A 7465-nucleotide genomic window follows, 5' to 3' on the forward strand; every position below is an offset into this window, starting at 1 on the left:
CACTGAATAAATTTCTCTTACTTTGTAAGAGGAAAATAATGTAATATGATCTTTACAATTTGAGGCCACAGCTATGTAAAGAGAAAGGGATGTTGAGAGAGGAGGATTTTATATTGCTGCATTTTAATGATGATCTAAATCCTAGTCCAAATGAGACTTGAGAAGTTACCCTAATAGTAGGCACTTAACAGAAATGTGGGACTATCAAATAGCTCTCAATAGGTCTTCAAATTTTAGAATATAACTTCTATCATTCTTTAAATCTGGATTTTTTTTTCCTCTACTAATCATAGGCTCAAAGAGAACCATCAAATCTTGCTAGTATTTTTGCGGAGGGTACTATGTGTTATGGTTTGTGTCTAGATGTTCTCCTAAAGCCTCATGTGGTCATGGGGGATGGACTTTTCAGAGGCAGCAGAATCTAGAGTTTGTGATTGATCCATAGTGTAATGGAGGGATTAGGGTGTGAGTGCTATGCACTAGGGTGGGTTGCCTGCATACAATAAAAGAGATGGAAAGAGGCTTGTTTTTTCCTGCTCTCTAGTTGCTTTTGGTATCTTCTGGTGTCATAAATGGTTGTTTCTCTGCCATGCCATCCTGCCTTGGAGCCAGCAGGTTATGGACTGAAACCTCTACATACCATGAGCTAAATAAACTTTTCCCCTTTTAAATTTGGGTGTCAGATATTTTATCTCAGCAATGAAAGATAAATAACTAAGACACTATGAAAGGAGTTTGGCCTCTGAATTCCCAGTTAGAAAGATACATAGGAACATTTGGATAGGTTATTTAATTGAAATTGGGCCTCCCTTCAAGCTACTTAGGAAAAAGGAAGACAAACATGGCCATGGATGAGCTAGGATTTCCTAACAATAAACTCCTGTTGCAGCGTTATTTTGGAAAGCTGTGTTGATAGAAATGTTTAAAAACACTAATTAAGAATTCTCCCCTGACCAAGGGAAAAATTACATTTTGCTCCTGGAAATGTCTCTTTAATATTCATGTTGTTATTGTTATTTATAGAGTTTATGAAAGGATTCAAGGGTACATGTCTGCTTGGTTCCTTTTCTCTTGTTGCTGAGACAAAATATTCAACACTCAAAATGAAGTAAGTAAAGATTTATTTAGTTATTTAGCTTGTGGAGGTTTCAATCCATAATCAACTGGCTCCAAGGCAGGGTGGCATGGCCCTGGGGCAACACTTCAAGGCAGGAGTTAGAAAAAGCAGCCAGAGCAAGAGGGGTGGTGACATGAGTAAGCCTCTTTTTCCTTCTTTATATTGTACACAGGCAACCCTGCCCCTTCCAGGATAGGGGTAGCACTCACAAAATCTCTGTTCCCTTCTCTTGCACAGCCTGAGGATATTTACAAAATAAGGTCCTGGCTCCCTTCTGAGTCATAGTTAAATTTGTAAACTCAAGTTGACACAGTGTATCAACCATAACAATCCACCCCTTGTCAATTTGGCAACCAGACACATTTCTTTGAACCTGTTACAAGATACTAGACATGCTTATTCTTAATATTTCACAACTTGAACATTATAACACAGGTTTAACAATACTTAAGAACAATACTTAATACATTAAGTCTATCAACATTATATTACATTAGAACCGTAACATTTTGCCCTTGGTCCCCTAAAGACTCATACACATTCCTCAAGGAAAAAGGCATTTAGTCCATCTGCAAGAATGGCCACAGTTCTTACAGTTTCAGCATTGCTGAAAAGTCCAAATACCAAGTCTCCTTCGAGATATAAGGCAAACCCTTAGCTGTATACCCCTGTACAAATGCAAACAAAATTAAACACTTCCAACACGCAATGGCACAAGATAAATTTTCCCATCTCAAAAGGTACACACAGGGATATACAAAGCATTGGGACCAAAGCAAGTCCAAAATCCAGCAGGGCAAATGCAAAATCCTGTAGTTGCATATCCAATATTTAAAGTAATCTGTGACAAATTGTGAGCTCCAAGGGCTTGTGTGGTTCCATCCTATGACATTTCTGGTAGTGGTAGCCCCCACAGCTTTTCTCTTAGGCCTGCTTTGTTCTCTCCTTGCAGCTTTCCTTAGATGATCCATGTTCCTGGCTTTTCCAAATTTCTAGAGTCTCAGCTGCACCTTTGGCTTCACCCTCACAGCTTCCCACTCATATCTTCGCACACTGCCCTCACAGGAGCACACTGACTAGCCATCCAGGCCTTCTGAAATTAGGGTAGAAGCCTTTTAAACCTCAGAACTCTTACATTTTGTATGCACCTTAAAACCTGCACCACTTGGATGATGCTGCGGAATGCTGCCAGCTGGAGCAGTAGGCAGGTGCTCCCTCTTTTGACTATAGGGGCTGAGTGCCTGGAATTGGACACTCTGAATCCAATTCAGAGGAACAAATTTTGTGTGCTGCTGCCATTCTGGAGCATAATGTGGCCATCACTATTCTAGAACATTATGCTCTGCAGCTTTTGCCTCAGAGGAAAGTCTTTCACTTTGGTAGTTTTGAGGCTGCAAGGGTTTGAGACTTGTTGCTTTTTGTGATACCTGCAAGCTATCTTTTCTATTTGGTTACTTCTCAGCAATAGAGATCTCAGCTCTACCTTGAAGGCCCACAGCTTCACTGGAGCTTCCTTTCTGGTCAGATTCACAATGTTTTAAATTATCCTGCTGGGCTCTTTTTTCTTGATTCACAGCATAAATCTGGCTAAAAGCCCCCAATAATAGCTTTGCCACTGCCTCAACATTCAACTGCCTTGAAATTTTCTTCTGCCAGATTAATTAGTCCTTTGCCCTTAATTTTGGTCTCAGGCAAAGTCTCTGGACATAAGCAAAATGCAGACAAACTTTCTGCCAAGTCATTACACACATCATCTGGAGTCCAACAACCATTCCTTCTTCCTAGCAGAAACCTTCTGAGCCTGGTCTCTCCTGGTTTTCTGGTCTTTTGAGCTCTGACCAGAATCTCTCATATAAAGCAGCCTAAATTATTCCAGGGGTACTCTTTCAGATGACATCTCTGAACCTTTTCAAACTCTTCCCACAAGCCATTTCCAAAGGCTTTTGAATCATATGGTCAGGTATAATCACATCTATGGCCCCACTTCTCTGGTACCAGATTCTGTCTTGGTTACTTTTCTCTCCTCCCTGGGACAAAATACCTGACGCTCAAAATGAAGATAGGAAAGATTTATTTAGCTCACAGTTTGTGGAAGTTTCAGTCCATAATCAGCTGGTTCCAAGGCAGAGTGTCAAGGCACTGGGGCAACACTTTAAGGCAGCAGTGAGCAAAAGCAGTAGAGCGAAAGGCAGGGCAAGAGCAAGCTTCTTTTCCTCTCTTATATTGTACATAGGCCTTCCCCCCCTTCGGGGCAGGTGCAGCACTCACAAAATCTCTGTGCCTTCCTCTTGCACAGGCTGAGGATATTTACAAAGTAAGGATCCTGGCTCCAGGCTGAGTCTTAGTTAAATTTCTAAACTCAAGTTGACATAATATGAACCATAATAATGCCTAATATAGACTACTGGTGGACAAGTGGAGATATGATGCTGTCTTACTCCTGGGATGAGGTTTCTGATCAGTTGACTTTGAGTTCGTTAACAGAAACTTGCAGATGTGTCTCATCTAGTTGAGTGAGTCCTTTAAAAGATGGTTCAGTATCAGAAATAAACTCTCTCATTGACATAATAGAAATCAAATAGGCCTCTTCTAGGAGGCAGGGTACTATGTAGTGGGGGCCTGAAACTGGTGTCCAGGAACTGAAAGTGGTCCTCAGGCAACAACTTGTAAGAAAACAGCGACTAATGTCGTACAGCCTTAAGGAAAAGAGTTGTGTCAAGCACCCATAATCTTTAAACAACTCTGAGCCTCTGAAGAAATCAGAGCTCCAACCAACTCTTGATTTTAGCCTTCAGGAGCTTAAGCAGAGAGTCCAGCAAATTCCTACTGATTCCTGATTCACAGAAACTCCGACAGTAAATTTGTGCTTTGGGTGCTTAGTTTGTCACGATATTTTATACATGAGTAGAAAAGTAATAACTCATTTTGCCTGTCTCAGTTCAAGTGTCTCTTCCTCCAAGAGCCTTCTCTGAGTCCTCTGATGTCTTATGCTCTTTTGCAGTCACCCTGATTAATTATCTTATTAGCACTTAGTAGAATCTAACTCTTTCTTCTTTGCTCCCTAATTTGACACTTATCCCCAGGACCTAGAAAGTCACCTACACATAGTAGGAACTCAATAAGCATTTTGATGAATGAATCACTGAATCCAAATTAGTGAGTTTCTATCAACTTGCCATGTCTAAACTCTAAATTATTTCCTGGACCACCAGGTGGCAGATAATTTAGAGAGTGAAACAAATAGAAGAGGAGAACCTTGGCCTAGTGACAGAATGTCAATTCTCTAATGACAGCAGTGCCATCCAGATTTTAATCTAAAACCATCTGCCTTTATTTTTCTTAACCTGGTCAGTTGGACAGCACATCTGCCATTGCTGGCACTTCTGTAGCCAAATTATATGATTAACTTTTCTAAAATAGGAGCTTAAAAACAGAATAGATTGACCCTATCATCATCACCAACTACAAGACAGTCACAATGGATAATCTTTACCACTGCCATTCATTATTGGCTTTTTTCTTCATAGTTTTAATTTTTTGAGTATAGATCTGGCTAATTTGCTCTCAAGCTTTTAACTGATGATTTCTTATCCTCATATCTTTGGAGCAGGTGTTTTTATGCCTTAAGAGAATGGACCATTATAATATGCCTCTCATTATAACTTTGATAACCTGGCACATGCTCATTATTTTACTCTGAATCCAGATGTCTGGACACCTCGCTGGCTTGAAGCCATGTTCGTATGTGAGCAATTCACCTCGTACATAGGCCTCGCTGGAGTGTAAGAGCCATGAAAATAGAGGCTTCCTCTGTTTTATTTTATTTTTATTGTACTTTTATTCCCTGAAATAGTGGTAAAATAAATGGGTACTCTATAGTGCTCAATAAATAACTTGGAGGAAGTGAATGGAAGATCTCCTGTTCTGGAAGATGCCTTCTGTGAGTAACTTTCTTTTTCATGTGGAGGACTGAAATATCCAAGACTTATTCAACTGTCAGCTCCTGGGACAGAGTAAGAGGTTATTTGCTGCTTACATATCACCTTTTATTGAACATCTGTCTGGTGCCTGGCATTATATGTGGTGTGGTGCTGAGGATCTAAGGGTGGATAGCATTCCTGACCAAAAAAGATTATATAGTCTTGCAATTATGCTGTAGTTCCACCTGTTGTCAGGAATGTACCTACTATTAAAGAAGCTAAGAAGGGCTTGGGGATATGGCTGAAGTGTAGAGCACTGCTGTAGCATGTTATTTAGGGATGGGACCTGGGGATACTGGAGATAGTTTTAGTGAGTGTTTGGGGTCATAAGTTCATGGTCATGGTATCCTTTTCCCTGACTTTATTGAGTTAAGGAAATGGTAAGTAGCTGCCATAACAGATAAATTTCAGTGGCTCAGCATAATAAAAATATATTTCTCATTTAATTTCTAGACTGGGGTTCCCAATGATGTGTCAATTTTATCCAAAGCTGGGATTTAAGGGAACTATGTGCCCTTGATCTGACAGATCCGTTATCTTCAGCTTCTACCACTAAGGTGGAAGGGGAAGGAGGCAAAGATCTCATGATTCAGGGTGACTGTTCACTGAGTGGAGCTCAGCCAAAGATTGCACCAACCTACAGGTGATGTAGTAATGGAGGAAACATTCACAGGGTGTACATTTCCATTTATGGGAGCCCAACCAGAAGAGACTATTTCTATTTATCCAGCTAGAGAAACTTTAATAATTTATTTTTAGCAGCAGGCTTGTTTTTCAAGTTCAAGTTCTTTACCTCAAGGAATTAGTTAATTTTGAATGGATTTTTCAAGGAATGAACATGCTTATAATAATGAGTCAAAATAGTTAAGAAAATTGTCATCTGTTTTGTCAAAAACAAACTGTATACAATGTAGGGAGGGTACAAGGAAGGAAGTACAATAAAAGCATGTTTTAGGAGGAAAATAAAACAGGTTTGATGTCTAACCAGCCAGGCTGTCAAGCTGATCGTCTGGTACCAAATACATTCCCTAGGAATCTTTACATTTGCTCCATAATCTGTATAAAGGGATACAGAGTTGAAGACAAGCATAATTGTTTTGTTTGTTATTTACTGGATTGTTGACTTTTAACAGGTACTTATACTCTCTGGCTCTCAGCAGATTCATACAAAATAGGCATAAAACAGACTGTATATTTGTATAGAAGATAGAATGAAATAGTGGTTGTTGATCTGTGTGGTAAAGTGAAGCTTGCAGTGTAGTTGGGAGGTGCTATCTGCCTCCTCCTCCTCCCCATCACCATAAGACTCTCCCAAGGGGAGGAAAAAAGTAGAAGGCAAGATGTTTGTCCAGTTTGGCATCAGCTATATTCTGTGCTGCTTGTTCCTCCTTCTCTGTGACCTTTAAGTCATGCCGTAGTCTCTCATCCCTACCACAGACAGATTTTGGAACAACCAGCTTTCCTGTATTTTGAACTCTGACTCCATGACCAGCACTAGACCGTGGTTGAACTTGGTCTGCGTGTTCTCATTTGACCAGCACTCTCAACTCTAGGATGCAGATTCTCTGCCTTACCTGCACTGTTTGTCCAATTGGGAAGCCAAAGCTCACAGAGGTAAAGCTGATCGATTGCTTAGGGCCTCAGAGCTTTACACTGCTCTGGTTCTGGGGATTGCCCTTATGATTTCCATTCTCTTACGGGTCTTCACGTGACTATTAGGTGTCAAATACCATGGACTATAACAGTGAGCAAGAAAGCTTTGATTCTGGCTGTCAGCTGCCTGTGGGTCCTTAAACAATTTCTTTCTTTTTTAAATAGACTTCCTTTTTAAGAGCAGTTTTAGATTCATAGCAAAATTGAACTGCAGATGCAGTTTCCGTATATGCCTTATCCCACCACATGCATAGCCATTATTATTATTCACCAGCTCCCAGTAGAGTGATACGTTATTATTAATATACCCATTGTAGTGGTAGATTTGTTACAATTAAAGCTATATTGATACATCATAGTCTCCCAAATTGCATAGTTTACATTAGGGTCTCTACTTGGTATTAAACATTTTATGGATCTTGACATGTGTATAATAAATAAAATGTGTTGTGCAGAGTAGTTTCACTGCCCTAGAATCTCCTGTGCTCCATCTATTCTTCTCTCAATTTATTTCCAATACTCTCTTAGCTCTTTTTTCCCCCTTTCTCAGACTAGCTGTTTTCTCCTTGCATTGAGGACTTAGGCCAGCCCTTTCTGATTGCCCAGACAGTACCTACAGGTGGCAGAGGCTGTCTTGCCTCATGATTAAAGCAGTTAGTCTCAGTATACACTGCCTTGGTGCACATTCTATGTCCATCTATGAAGAGCCCTTCCA

This window comes from Cavia porcellus, unplaced genomic scaffold, assembly GCF_034190915.1.
Source record: "Cavia porcellus strain 051 isolate PalLab524CR breed Dunkin Hartley unplaced genomic scaffold, mCavPor4.1 scaffold_19, whole genome shotgun sequence".
NCBI classification, from domain to species: domain Eukaryota; kingdom Metazoa; phylum Chordata; class Mammalia; order Rodentia; family Caviidae; genus Cavia; species Cavia porcellus.